The sequence below is a fragment of the Rutilus rutilus genome (genome assembly GCF_951802725.1).
Source record: "Rutilus rutilus genome assembly, chromosome: 9".
Lineage (NCBI taxonomy): Eukaryota > Metazoa > Chordata > Actinopteri > Cypriniformes > Leuciscidae > Rutilus > Rutilus rutilus.
Genome location: NC_140223.1, coordinates 5,330,577 through 5,346,203, shown reverse-complemented (window position 1 = coordinate 5,346,203; position 15,627 = coordinate 5,330,577). Strand labels below are relative to the sequence as shown.

Below are 15,627 nucleotides of genomic sequence, written 5' to 3'. Positions count from 1 at the left end.
CAATATGCGTCACATGACTAAATTTACGTCATCGTTTTTAAATACCACCGGTTTCACAGTCCACACTACAACGTGAAAATGGTGTTTTCAAATGTATCCTCTTTGGAGTGCGGTTTCACAAAAGCTTCGTTTTCACTAATAAAAATGCCGTCTCGGTGTGGACGGAAGGCCAAAACAGAGAGAAAAAGATACGTTTTCAAACAAAAACGTATTAGTGTGGACATGGCCTTAAACTTCATCAGAGTACCCGCCTTCAAGGAAGTTAACGCTTGTCAATGGAGAGAGTCTGGTGGTAGGACCAGGCTTGAGGTTAGGATAGCAGTGGAATCCTCAAACATATATTCAATAGAAAACGATACTCCATACAGGGAAGTGTATGTAGCCCAATATTATTTAATATTATGATTGATGATGTTTTTTCTGGAGTTGAACAGAGAATGAGTAAAGCATTATATGCAGATGATGGGGTATTGTGGGTGAGGGGTCGTAACATTGGTGTACTGGAGTCAAGAATGCAGAAAGCAATAGATCAGGTCAAAAAGTGCACATATGAATGGGGCTTTCGTTTATCTGTGGAAAAAAACTCACTATGTTTCACTAAAAAACAGGTAAATCCTAGACTAGATATAAAACTGTATGGACAGTCACTCGAGCAAGAGAGTGTGATAAGATATTTAGGTTAGACACTAAACTTAGTTTTAAAGTCCATGTTCAAAAAATAGTAGATAAATGTAAGAGAGGTATAAATATACTATAGTGTTTATCGTTGGGGTGCATCAGGTTCATCAATGAAAATAATGTATATTGCCTTAATTCGCTCAATTTTTGACTATGGATGCATAATATATAATTTTGCAGCCAAAACCACACTGACAGGTTAGGATAGGGTGCAGGCTAAAGCCCTGTGTTTGTGTTGTGGAGCTTTCCGAACATCACCTGTAGCCTCACTGCAAGTAGAAGTAGGAGAGATGCCATTAAAGATCAGGGGGCTCAAATTGGCATGTCATACTGGACAAATCTGCAGGGAGATGAAATAACACACCCTACAAAAAAGGTACTTGAAGACTGTTGGGAGTATGGCCGTACTAACATCAGTAGCTTTGGATGGAATAGGGGAAAAGAGGCAAAAGAGATGGGAATAGACAATATTGCATGCTGCAAAACAATAAGTAAGACTGCCATCCCACCATCTGTTTTCCTATAGTAAATATGAAACAAAAGACATTGTAAAATTTAGAGGCATATATCAAAAATATCCAACCGTATATAGAAACGAGGTATGATACCTCAATACAGATATACACAGATGGATCCAAAGATCCAATAACTGGTAAGATGGATGCAGCTGTATTCATCCCAAATTACAACATTAACATCCAAAAAAGAACGTCAGATCACCTCTCAGTCTTCTCAGTTGAAATAATGGCCATTATTTTAGCATTGCAATGGGTTAGAGGAAGTTAAACCACATATAGGATAATCATCTGATCAGATTCCATGTCCTCCCTATCAAGTATTCAGAGTGGAAAATCTATATGTATACAGATTTTTTAGATTAAATAAATCAATTAATTTTTAAATTAACTCAACAAATAATTATGTACAGTTTACCTGGGTTCCAGCGCATGTGGGTATTGAAGGAAATGAAAAGGTGGATACATTAGCAAAAGAAGTCCTGAAGGCATGAACATAAATATACAAGTTCCACTAAGCAAATTAGAAATTAAAGTTATCATTAAATACACTATTAATAAAATGTGGCAGGATACATGGGATCAGGAAGAGAAAGGAAGACATTTATACAGCTTCCAGAAAGAAGTGATGGTTTGTCTAAGACGACAGGAGGAAACTGCTTACAAGGTTGAGAATAGGGCACACACGATTAAATGCTGCCTAAAGTTAATAGGAAAACACCAGACTGGATTATGCATTCATTGTGGAGAAGTGGGAAATGTAAAACATATACTCTTGATGTGTAGAAAGTACTCTGAAAAAAGGAAAGAACTAGAGAGCGCAACGGAAAATGGAGTGAGTTTAAAAAACCTATTGAGTTTGCCTGACACACAATCTATAAGGGTGTTAGGATGTTAGGATCTTTATGAAAGAAACTCAGGATTTAGGTTTTATTATTTTATTTTTATTTTTAATTTATTTTATTTTATTTATTTTTAGTTTAGTAACATAAATGACATCCCAATGAGTTCACACCTCAATCCAGAAGATGGCGGTAATGCACTTTGTTCGCAAACTGCCAATAAAAAAAAACAGTCGAAGAAGAAGTTCCTCATGAGAGGTTTTGTTTTTCCCTGGTGAACATCTCTGAGCGTTTCTGCCTGTGTTTTTGTCTTTGTACTCTTGGACTGTTTATTCTCTTCGTGATTCTTTGCTGCCTGTCCTGGACTGTTTTCTATTGTGGACTGATTTATGTAAGTTTGCTGCCTGACCTTATGCCTGTTTTCGCATTACGAGTTGCTTTGTCTCTACTGTTGTGTTTGCTGGTGATTGACCCTGATTGTACGACCAAGATTACTATAAAGTTGCAAAAGTTGCTGAAGCCTCGTTACAATTAAGTGAAGATTTGAGTTTATATTATGGAAGTGCCATAAAACCGGAATAAGGTTATGTATGAGTTTTTCTGCCAACAGTTCAGTGTATTTTTGGACTTTTATTAACGCGCGTTAAAAAAATAAAAAAAACTCCTCATATCATTTTGGTGGATTGAGTCTGTGGAAATGTCGTTTAAATGGGTTTAGCTTTCATTTTCATTTTGATGTTAATGTATGTTTATAGCCATATGTGTGACCTGTGTATTAGATGAATTGCAGAACTGTTAGGGAGGACGGTAATTATGTCTTTTCTCATGCATCCTTCAGCTGAAAGACTGTTGATTGTCTCTAGGGCTGCACGATAAAAAATTACATTGCGTTATTTTATTTTTCTGCGATATGTATTGAATAGGTCTATTTGGAAAGAATGAATCATTCTAGAATGACTGGGCTGATTTTTTATGAAGTAAATCTGTATAGAAAGTAATAAACAAATTACAAGCACAATTAAATACAATAGAACAAAGACATAGATGAAAAAAATCAGGTAAATTAACTGTATTCAGGTACAGAGTCAGACATTGAATAATCAAATGTAACATAACACTGCATATAGTCTTCACTGTATAAATTAAATATAATTAATTTAATTAATTATCTTTGTTAAAACAGCAAAATTAATTTTCTCTTTCTTTTTTTGTTGTTTGATTATCATTGGTGACAAACTGCTGTGAGTGTATTATATAGTATATTTAGACAAATGCACAGATCCAATATAATGAATAGCCTAATATGCATCCATTTTCTTTCTCAATTGTTTACAACACTCAAAATTGGTCTTCGGTGGTGGATGACGGACACTGTCATCCTTTCTTGCCTTTTTTTTTAAAGCTATGATTTTACCACTGGATTTCAAAGCTTTGTGAGATAAAATCCTTCTTTGCTAGACCAAATAATTATTTTGGTATATGATCATATCAATTTCAAGTAGCAATAAAAAGTTTATTTTATTATTAGTCTAATTTTCTACAATATACAATTGAATACAATAGCAGCGAGCTAAAAACTTGCTTTGCACTTTTTTTTTTTTTCTGGTTTCGCCTCACTCCAGTCTAAACTAAAGAAATGTTCTACACATTGTCATATAGGCTAAGGCCATCCTTAAAAATATTTTGGTTTGCAGTAACAGCAAAAAAAAAGAAAAAAAGGGTCGGTAGGTCGGTCTATATTTTTTTATATATAAAAAAATAATATAAAAAAGTATATATTTTTTCATTAAAAAAAAAAAATCAGGGTCGGTGGGGGGGTGGGATGACATTTTTCACCTATGTCTAAGGGCTGTTTACACCAGGCCACTTCATGCGTTTTCTCAGATCGGATTGCAATCTGATTTATCAAAACGATTCCATTTACACCTGGTTACATAGGCTAAATGTGTGTTGTTTTTTTGCGGATATAAATCCGATCTTCAATTACCGCTATATGTAGATTTAATGGAGTGCACGTCACCGAAAGCAACAGTTATGATTACATTATTTTATTGATCATCAGCTAAAATGTCTGAATCAAAGCCCGCAATAAGAGAAAGCGGAAACAGCCCTGGTAAGATCATTTCGTTTCTTTACATTTAATGATGATGATTGTGTGTTAAGCGTCAGCGACTTACTTTCACTTTGATTTGCGATAGTTTGCACGTTGATGCTCAGCTTCTCATCTGCGGCAATGCGTGTTGCAGTAGCGTCGTCATATCTGACTAAAACATGACATAGGCTATAGCCTATAACACGCTCTCGCATGTTTATTTTTTAATAAACCATATTCAACAACATATAAAAATGAAATAATCTTTAGAGTAAAGCCGCAGCCATCATTACCAAGCGCGAACCATTGACAGTGAATGAAACGAAGCAAACTTAGCTTACAGGCAGTAGTGTGACATGCGTTAACGGTTAACCAATGGTGTAAACATAATCATAGATGACGCGCCACGGGTTTTTATTTAAAAGAAAGAACGTAGCTTATGTTTGTATGTAGGTCTAGGCAATTTATATTCACAATACTTAATAACTAATATTATTTTATTGCATTTGTATTAGTTGTTTGAAGAGTTTAAAAAAAATCGGCCGGTCTTTACGCAAGTTTACAACCGGCAAGTCGGTCGGACTGAAAGGAAAAATAAATAAATAATTGGGTCGGTACTAAATTGGCAGGGTCGGTCGGGTTACGGCAAACAAGAATATTTTTAAGGATGGCCTAACCTGAAAATACTTGGGGGGTGCTGGATGGCAGAGGCTAAATATACATTAATTGCGCAGATATTAAATAAAAAATAATAATTAGGCTACTATTCAACACAAAGAAACATGAATACTTATTCATGTTTCTTTTTTATTTTTAACGATTGCAAAAATTAACTATATTAATCAGAATTTTTTTTCTGTTATGTTCACCATTTAAAAAAACTTTTGTTTTTAATATATTTTATAATGTAGTAATTTCCCAGTTAATCTTCTAAACAACATACAGTATATTTTTATGTCTAACAGGTAGGAAATATACATAAATTGAATAAAGTTATCAAAGAGTTTGCACTGCATGAATTTAAAATTTTATATATATATATATATATATATATATATATATATAATCCTTAAAGTTACAAAAGTTCTATAGTCAAAAGCAGTGAGTGTTTTTCTTAGTTACCTTTGTTCTTTGATTAACTTTACTGACAGACAGCTTTATTGGCTGCTGTTCCTTTAAAGGAATATGACGACTTTTTGGGACTTTAGCTTAAATTCACCGTATCCCCCAGAGTTAGATAAGTCCATACATACCCTTTTCATGTCTGTGCGTGCTGTAACTCTGTCTGACGCACCCACTGCTAGTCTAGCTTAGCACAAAGACTGGAGGGAAACGGCTCCAGCTAGCATACTGCTCCCAATAAGTGACAAAATAACGCCAACATTTTCCTATTTACATGTTGTGATTTGTATAGTCAAAGCGTGTACAAATAACAAGGTCACATGAGACACAGCCATCTTGTAACCGTATAGATACTGGGAACAATATTCTCAGAAGGGGAAGCACTGCTACTTGGGCGGAGTGATTGACACAACACTCTGCTCCTCACCACGGGGCTTCTCAGGTGCTGCGAGCAAAGCACTCCGCAGAAGTAGCAGTGCTTTGTCTTGTGTGTGATTATCCCGGCAGTTAGGACATCGCACAAGATTTGTGTCAACACAGAAAACAATTCATCACTGGATAGTAGGGCTGGGCGATATGGCCCAAAAAAAATATCACAAACATTTTTTTTATATCAGTCGATATCGATAATTATCACGATAAAAGTCAAATCTTTATTTCTTTCAAGTTTAAAGGCAGATTTTTGCTCCTAAGTGAAAGTTGTAGAAACCAGAGCGTTAACTGTGGTTTTAAACTACTCTTTATTGTCAGAACATATCAGGACAAACACTTGCCAAACAGGTGAACATTTCACAAATCTGAGGTAGAACATTCAAACATTTGTCATTTTTCCTTAACAAAATAAATATATTTATTGGACAATTTCTTAGTTTCTGCATGTGCTAATTTTTTTGGGTAAAATGTAATATTCTGACTGTTTGAGTTTTATTAAACTTAACCATTGGTCATCCAGAATCATGCATTTAGATCATGACAACCACAGATGAAACCAGGCATAGCCTGTAGCACCTCACTATCATGGCAACTTTACGGTTTCTATGGTATTTGTATGAAAAACAGTAGCCTAAATACATTATTAAATACTGTAATTATATTCCATTAGTCCTTTAAAGGGTTAGTTCACCCAAAAATGAAAGTTCTGTCAGTAATTACTCACCCTCATGTTGTTCCAACCGCGTAAGACCTTCGTTCATCTTCGGAACACAAATTAAGATATTTTTGATGAAATCTGAGCCATGTCTCACTCCTCCATAGGCTTCTATGTGACCGAAACTTGCTGGCCCAGAAAAGTTATTAAAGAGATCGATAATATAGTCCAAGTGACTCCAGTGGCTCAATCTTAAGTATGTCAAGCGACGAGAATACTTTTTGTACGCAAAAACAAACAAAAATAACGACTTTATTCCACTTTTCATTTCCTTCTCTCTGGGCCTCGTAGTGTTTTTGCGCTGCGCGTCTGTGTTGCACGTCATCACGCATCACACACATGACCGGCGTCGGCCAATAGTGAGCCTACGTGGTGACGTGTAACACAGACGCGCTGCGCAAAAACACTACGCGAACCAACTAGAGGTCCAGAGAGAAGGAAATGAATAGTGGAATAAAGTCGTTATTTTTGTTTGTTTTTGCGCACAAAAAGTATTCTCGTCGCTTGATATACTTAAGATTGAGCCACTGGAGTCACTTGGACTATATTAACGATCTCTTTAATAACTTTTCTGGGCCAGCAAGTTTCGGTCACATAGAAGCCTATGGAGGAGTGTCAAAAATAGCTTAATTTGTGTTCCGAAGATGAACGAAGGTCTTACGCGGTTGGAACAACATGAGGGTGAGTAATTACTGACAGAATTTTAATTTTTGGGTGAACTAACCCTTTAATACATTGTCTACATTAATAATATAATACAATTCAATATGTATATCCCACATTTCATGGTGCAGTTAATATAGGCTAACATTACAGTTAATCCATGATAAATTATGGGAATTTGTAGATGGAAAAGCCTTCTGACAGTATCTTTGCTTAGTGTTTCTCCTGTTTGTCAGCGCTGTTTCATCTGCCTTTAAACTGGTTTAAATCACTGAGACATTTGTGTTCCTCACTGAATTCAAGCGCTTCTCACTGGATCTCGTGACGAGAGTGATCAGAGTAAACGCATCTGCTCTAGTGAGCTCGAGTCAAAGTTATAGCGCCACCAACTGGCAACAGGAAGTGTCACTTTCAAAATGCTTTGAAATCACTTTCTTATTTTTACCCGATTTGCTTCAAACTTTGTGTATAATGTAGACCCACAGCAGATGTAGGCTTGTGAAAGGATTATTGATATCTTAGATACTGTTGCTATGGCAACGCATCGAACTTTGATATTATTTTTTGATGATTTTGAGACTCTTATCATGCTTGAAATTGCATGAAACTCGAAAGACACATCCCATTTATTAGCCAGTAGACATGTGCAAAGTTTCAGAAACGGGCGTGGTGGAATGGCTCAGTAGCGCCACCTTTAGTCAAAAATGGGGGCTTTAGTTTTTCCTAGAATCACAAAACTTGGTACGTATATTGTTCTCATCAAGCCGGACACCTTTCTAATTTATAGTCATTATCTCCAACCAACAGGAAGTCAGATATTTTGTTTTGAATGAGGATTTTCTGGAGAATTCTCTCTCTCTCTCTGTGTGTGTCTGTATGGGTGGGGGAAGGGGGATTTGTCTATTCCATTTAATCTTTGTTTTTCAAGTTTCAGTGGCTTTTGGGGCCCTTGACATACTCAAAAACTCTTGAAACTTTGCACACAGGTCAGAACCCGCAGCCATCAGGGCCGGGCTGAAACTGGTCCCCGGGCGTGGCAGGGGGGCTCAACAGCGCCCCCTTGAACACGGTCTGAAAACCTGGTCCATATATCAAACACGCTTGCATGAATTCATATGAAACTCGGTACACATATAGATCTCATCAGGCCGAACAACTTCCGCACTCTAAGTTATTAGCTCTGCCCTACAGGAAGTCGGCTATTATGGGTTGTTTGAAAAACGCATGCTGTGGAATTTGATGTACTCCTCCTAGAGAATTCATCCACTCGCCTCCAAACTCGGTCAGCATGAAGTCAAGACATTGAGGATGCTAAACTGCGGACGGATTGTTGATATCTCGAACGGTTTAGCCGTGGCGAGGAAACGAATTTATGGCGAGAAAAGATAAAAACGAAGTGTTATAACTTCTGCATACATTAACTGATCTTGATGAAACTTCAGCAGTGTGTTCATGGTAAGAGGCCGATCACATGTATGTAACTATTGTGAGTCAAAGTTATAGCGCCACCAACTGGCAGCAGGAAGTGTGTCACTTTCTAAATGCTTTTGACAAAAGTGAAGGGGTTAATTTTATGTACAGTCACAAAAATCAGTACGTATATTGGTCTCATCGAGCCGGACAACTTTCTCATTTACAGTTATTAGCTCTGACCAACAGGAAGTCAGATATTTTGGTTTGAATGTGGATTTCTTTGCAAAATCAGCCTCTGTATTTTTACCCACTCCTCTTAAGTGGTTTATATATATTTTTTGCTACATTTATTATATATATATAAATATAGCTGCGAGCAGCGATGGAGGGCCCAAGCAGGTGACACCGCCACCCCGGTGGCTTTAGTGTAACTAAAGGCACCAGGGTGGCGGTGCCACCGGCTTGGGCCCGCAATCGCTGCTCGCAGCTATATTTAGAATCTGTTTTTTTTCATAATTAACCCTCTGAGGTCGAAAAACGCGCGGGCGCGTTTTGCTGGATTTTCTTTACATTGTAGCACTTTAAACTTAAATTACTCCGTCATTTATGGTCATACAGAAAAAAGAAATATAAAAAAAGAATCTGTGATATTTCTACTTTTGTATGTGTCCACTTACATTCAAATCAAAACATTGTGCTTTTGTAAAATAAAGAAAATAAACAGGGTGTGCGTTCTGCCTCTCCGTCGCGGTGAACTTTTTTTTTCTTGAGCACGTCTATAAACTGAAACCAAACTCAGCGAATACTTGTCACACATTTATGAGCCATATACCTTTATAAACATTTAAGTGTGTACTTTTAAATGATCGGATTCAAACTGAAAACAAATATTCTATGTTTAAGTAATTTGTATAAAACCAACAAGATGTCCAGCTTCTCAAACGCTTCCTAATTACTTTTAATTTGACCACGCCTACTCGCGCAAAAGATATTCACATGCAAATCTCCACATGGAACGCGAACGCGCTCATTACCTCAAAAACAAAACACTTCATCAGTCTCTGCTTTTCGTCGAGTTTGAAAGACATGCTGTGAGCTTACATTGGCTTTACCCCAGAAGAAGAACGCGATTTGAAGACAAGAAAGATAAGGTAAGAAATTCTTACGTATTAGTTTTTTTATTGTTGCATAAATTTCACATTGCAGTTGAACTGTTGCTAGATGTATGGTGAATATTATAATATTTAGACCCGTGTTTACTGTTACTGTGTTTGTGGATATCTGCTCAAACGTAGATATGTATATGGTAACCATAATGTTTTATATTTGAGCGCGATCGCGTTTGAATGCATCATATTTTGGAAAAGCAAAACGCTCCAAACGGCTTCATGTTTTTACTATTATCTCATTTCATATCATCATAACGAATGGAAACATTTGAAGTAACATGATAATCAATATATTTTTCTCTAGCTTAGTTGTTACTGAAATATTTGGAAGATTTATATAGGCTGCTATATTGTTATTATTTTATGCAGCACTGCGCATAGCCTATGCCTACAAGGCACAACAAACCTGGTGTTCATTATATAATATATTGTTGGAAACATTTGTGTGAGTGTGTGTGTATTCTGTGAATTTTAAAAAGCAATTTTAACCAGAAAAATCTAAAATGTATTCCCAAAATCGTGCAGGCCTTTCTCTTGATATCAGTATGTTCACTTTTTTTTTCTTTTTTTTTCAGGGCCCAGATGCCACTGAGTCCTGCTGACTTCAACATTCACAGTACATGTCTCTGTACATGAACATGGTAAAGTGAAAATCAAACACCTTGGAAATGAAAGGTATGTACAATGTTTTTAGGAATGGCACAAAGGTCTCTTTCTTTGGATCATTGTTATCAATAAGTGCTTTTTTGTTGTGTATATTTGGATTATGTTGTGTTGTAAATAAATCCAAACAATCTAAAAGCCATTCTTTTTTAAATCTCCTCATTCTTTGTGCAAGGTTGCTCAGAATGATGGGCCCTGATAAGCTCCAAATAGGGCCATTAGGGAGTGTCTTTGTCTTTCTCAGGTGTGGAAAGCTTACATATTAATGAGGTGATCCGCCCCTCCCGCATAAAGCTTTATCACACAAAACACGTCGTAAAAATTTTAAATCAATATATTGTCTTCTCTGAATGAGCAGTCAGGGTGATTTTCACATTGTTTTGGAGCAAATATTCTAGGCTACGTCATACAATTTTCAAAAGTCTTGTGAAGAAATAATCAGTATGGGTTTCATGACCTTATTTCAGTGAGAATTTTTTTTTTTGTATTTTCACAAACCACGCATAAATGTCATTATCTCAAAACTACAAACTTTTACACACATGCTGCTGATATATTATTGTAGCAGAGTTTGTGCTGAATACAGTGTAATTAGACTTTAGCCATAAAAATGTCACAAGTAACAGAAATAAGCACAAATGTCAGAGCATGTCAGAACACCTCCAGGGCCCAGAAAACACCTCAGACCCCAGAGGGTTGACATGTCTTTTCTCATGCATCCTTCAGCTGAGAGACAGTGAAACACACCTTCAGATTCAATTAGTTCAAATGCATGATGATCACTGGCTGTTTGGCTTAGTTTACATATATATTGTTTGAAACCAATCATAAGAGCTGTGAAAAATAAGCAAATAATCTAGGAATATAAATGCACTTATATCATAATCATGTACAGCAGTTTATTTATTTATCTGAGCAGTAACCATTCTGCTCAAAAGGAGTGGGCCGAAGCAAAAGAGCTTATAAGCGCCCACCCCCAAAATTAATACAATAAACATTATCATTTCACAATAGTACAAAGGAACATGATGCAAAAGCAACAAAACAACAACAAGGAAACAACTGCAAAAAAATAAAATAAAAAGATTATATACACTTGCCGTATCTGATCATGGTAGAAATACCCCTAGTGGCAAATCATTTCTTCTTATCTATACTTTTCAAAAATCTTTTGTTTGTATTTATATTTGAACAGGTTAATGTTTGCACATCATTTCATCTCTGTCTCCAAGTTATTCCACAATTGTACCCCATTAACTGTAGGGCTAAAACTCTTCAAAGTTGTACTATGTTTCTGCGTTCTAAAGTTAAATTCATTACGTAATTCATAACAACCAGTACGTTCTTGGAACCTTCTTTGTATTTGGCTTGGTAACAATTTGTGCCTTGCTTTGTATAGCATCTGTACTGATTGGAACTCAACAATGTCATAAAACTTCATAATCTTTGATTTTAAAAATGAGTTTGTGTGGTACAAAAACCCAACTTTATGAATTAATCGGATAACTCTTTTTTTGCAGCATTACTATTGGTTTTAATGTGCTTTTATAAGTACTACCCCATACCACAGAACAATAATGTAAATAGGGCAAGATCAGAGAACAGTATAAAGTATGCATAGCTTTGATGTTTAAAATATGCTTTACTTTTGCAATTACTGAAATGCTTCTTGATATTTTAGTGATTATATATTTAATATGAGATTTCCAAGTAATTCTATCATCTATAATAACTCCAAGGAATTTGATTTCATGCCCCCGCTCTATAACAACACCCTCTATCTGAATTGCTTCCTGAGCATTGGAATTACCGTTGCCAAATATCATCATTTTGCATTTACTCAGATTTAGTGATAATTTATTTTGTTTGAGCCACTTATTAACACGTTTGAGTTCCAATGTAACAATTTGACACAGTTGTTGTAAATTGTCTCCAGATGCTAACATTTTTGTATCGTCTGCAAACAAGATAAATCTAAGTATTTGAGATGTTTTACAAATATCGTTTATATACATGTTAAACAATTTTGGGCCCAGAATGGAACCTTGAGGTAAGCCACACACAATTTATTGACAACTCGACTGGTAATCTCCTATTATTGTTTTCTATTTTTTAAATAACTGGTAACCCACTGTACCCCTCTAATCCCATACTGTTCTAGCTTATTAATTAATATATCATAATGTATTGTGTCAAATGCTTTACTTAGGTCAATAAATAACCCTATTGCATATTTCTTGATGTCTACAGCATTAGTTATTTCATCAATTATATCAAAAAGTGCATGCGAAGTTGAACAATTATTCCTAAAACCAAACTGATTATCTGAGAGTAATTTATTTCTTTATTTCTAGAGGAATCACTTTTGCTACTTTCATACTATCAGGAAATTGGCCAGTTTGCAACGATTAGTTACAAATGTATGTTAATGGCTTACAGATACTTTCAATAACACTTTTTAAGGTCTTCATATCCATATCATAATAATCTGTCGAGGTTTTATTTTTACACCCTCTAACAATGTCCAGTATCTCATTTTCCTCAACAGGATTAAGAAACAATGTCTTAGGATTTGTGACAATTAACTCACAATTATAGATCTCAACGTTTGCAATTTTTGCAGCAAGCAGTTGTCACATTTTGACTATTAACAAGAGAATGACAAAACTAACCTTTGGTACATCAAAAATGTGATAGCATTTGATAAGCAGATCTCACTTGTTTTCTGTTATTAAATCAGGGTTCACTTGAAAATTCACATTGATCCTCCTTGAACTCATTCTAACAACTTAATGTTTTAATATGTTTCAGACCAGATGGAGGTGAAAGAGCAAAGACAAGAACTGAAGTGAAAGGTGATGATGCTGTAGTTTGTTTCAGCCTGTTGACACCAATAAAATGAGCTTAATGTGCCAATTTACAGAAGATCTCAGACATCACCATAATGAATGAGCTGAAAACAGGGAACTATTGGAGACAAAGAGGCTTTTCAGCAGCAGTTTAACATGATGGCTCTGTACTTTTTAAATGCAGATTGGATAAAAACACAGTGATCACAGTTCACACCTGCAGTGAAGCCCCTCCCACAACAATTCACCAATAAATACTGGGAATATTCCCATCATTCCTCAAGAGAAGGACAAACTCCAGGAGTAGCAGCTGAAATCTGTGTGACTGTTAAAGATGGAGTTTATTAAAGAGGAGATTGAAGACATGAGTGATCCAGAACCATCCAGAATAAAACATGAAGATACTGAGGAACAAATAGGTTGGTGTCCATTATTAATTCTTCATTGTTGACACATCCAAATGATCATAACCTTGTATATAGCAGTTGTCAAACATATTTTAATATATTAAAAAGTGAATGACAGAACAGTGAAAGATCTGATCTATGTTGCTTTCTGCTATTAAAGGAACCGTTTGTAAGATTGTGGCCAAAACTGGTACTGCAATCACTTTCAAATTACTGTAGAGCGGTGTATCCCCCCCCCCCCTCCCCCTGCCCCCTCCCCCGACTCGAGGTTGCCAGATAGGTTGCAACGTTGGCGTCTGTCTTCAAATTCTTCTCCGTTTCAGCCGTCTCCATCTTTCAAAGGCATCTCCTATATAAATCCTTGTTTTATTTCGGACTTTGTCACGACGTATTTCGGATTCATAACGAGGTCTTTTAGGTTTCGTAACGTTAGACATTTTTTTATCCGACACGTTTGTAGCTGCTGCTGTGCTAACTTGAGCAGAGCTGGCAACCCGGATGCCGAAACACTACTGACTTTGTGATTGGTAGATAGGTGGAGGGTGGCGCATCAGACAAAAACACAACATGACAACATCAACATCAGTTGAGGGCTGCAACTTCACTTTTAAATGACAATATCCTGGCCGTACTACTGTTGTCAGTGATATTAGTATTTGAAATTAACATGATTTCTTAATGTCTAGTGACATATCAGGGCCATTTTATGATTAATTGAAATACATTCCTTACATACGGTTCCTTTAAATAAGGGTTCACTTGAACTGATTCTGACTTGATGTGTATTTTAGACCAGGTGAGAGTGAAAGAGCAAAGACAAGAACTGAATGAAGTGGAGGAGGAACATCATAACTTTACAATTCAAAGAACAAAAGCCAAAAAGACGCACACCTGCACTCAGTGTGGAAAGAGTTTCACATGGAAAGGAAACCTTAACACACACATGAGAATTCACACTGGAGAGAAACCGTATACATGCACTCAGTGTGAGAAGAGTTTTTCTCAAGCATCAGGTCTCAGTCATCATCATCTGCACGTTCACTCTGGAGAAAAACCATTTAACTGTGATCAGTGTGGTAAATGTTTTAGTTCATCATCAAATCTAAAAAATCATCTAAAAGTTCATTCAGATGAGAGGCCTTATGTGTGTTCTCTCTGTGGAAAGAGTTTTTCAAGGCTGGACAGTTTTAAACTGCACCAGAAAACACATAATGAAGTGAGAGATTATATGTGCTTTGACTGTGGGAAGAGCTTTACTTCATCTAGTCATCTGAAAGAGCACCAAAGAATTCACACTGGAGAAAAACCTAACAAGTGCTCATATTGTGACAAGAGTTTCACTCATTCTGGATCTCTGAAAGCACACGAGCGAGTTCATACTGGAGAGAAGCCGTACTACTGTACTCAGTGTGAGAAGAGTTTCACCACATCAAGTAATCTAGGGACTCATATTAGAAAGCATTGTTCTGTGTCACAGTGAGCAAATGTTTTGCTAGATTCACATAAAGTAAATGTGTAGGTAGTTTACTAATAAACTAGTGTTGCTGTAAAATGCCACAAGATTTGTGTTTTACATGTTAGAGAACAAGAAAGAAAATTATTGAAAATTATTTTGATGAAACGCTTACTCAAAGAAATACCAAAATTAAAAGAGACTGGAAACAAATGGAGAAAAACAACAATCTATTATTTGTTAATATATGAAACAATTCCTTGAAGTTGATCAGGTTTTTTTTTTTTTTTTTTACTTCTGTTTTAGTTACATAAAGCTTGTTATTACATAAACAGATGTATATACAATAACGTATATTTGTACAATAACAACAAATAAAATAAAATGACCATTTCACTGACAATGTGTGATTTTGTGAGTTAAAAGTTTCTACAGATCCAATAATTAATATAAGCTGTGAGATTCAGATAAAGCAAACGTATAGTGAAATAAACTTGAGTTCTGTGACGTTAGTTTTGTGGAAGTTGTTTTTGAGTTGTAACTTTCTGACTTGTCATTTAGCTGTCAGTGTAAGGCAGTTCTTTGTCTCTAGTAAAGCAACAAAAACGTCCTGT

General features: G+C 35.9%; 1 long non-coding RNA gene across 1 annotated transcript; it reads left to right on the top strand.

Moving 5' to 3' along the window:
- Positions 1–1,845: 1,845 nt before the first annotated feature.
- LOC311296691 lies at positions 1,846–15,414 on the top strand. The gene is made up of 4 exons (XR_014628677.1): positions 1,846–2,426; positions 13,116–13,159; positions 13,338–13,572; positions 14,352–15,414. It is a non-coding gene; the product is annotated as an uncharacterized lncRNA (long non-coding RNA).
- Positions 15,415–15,627: the final 213 nt, after the last annotated feature.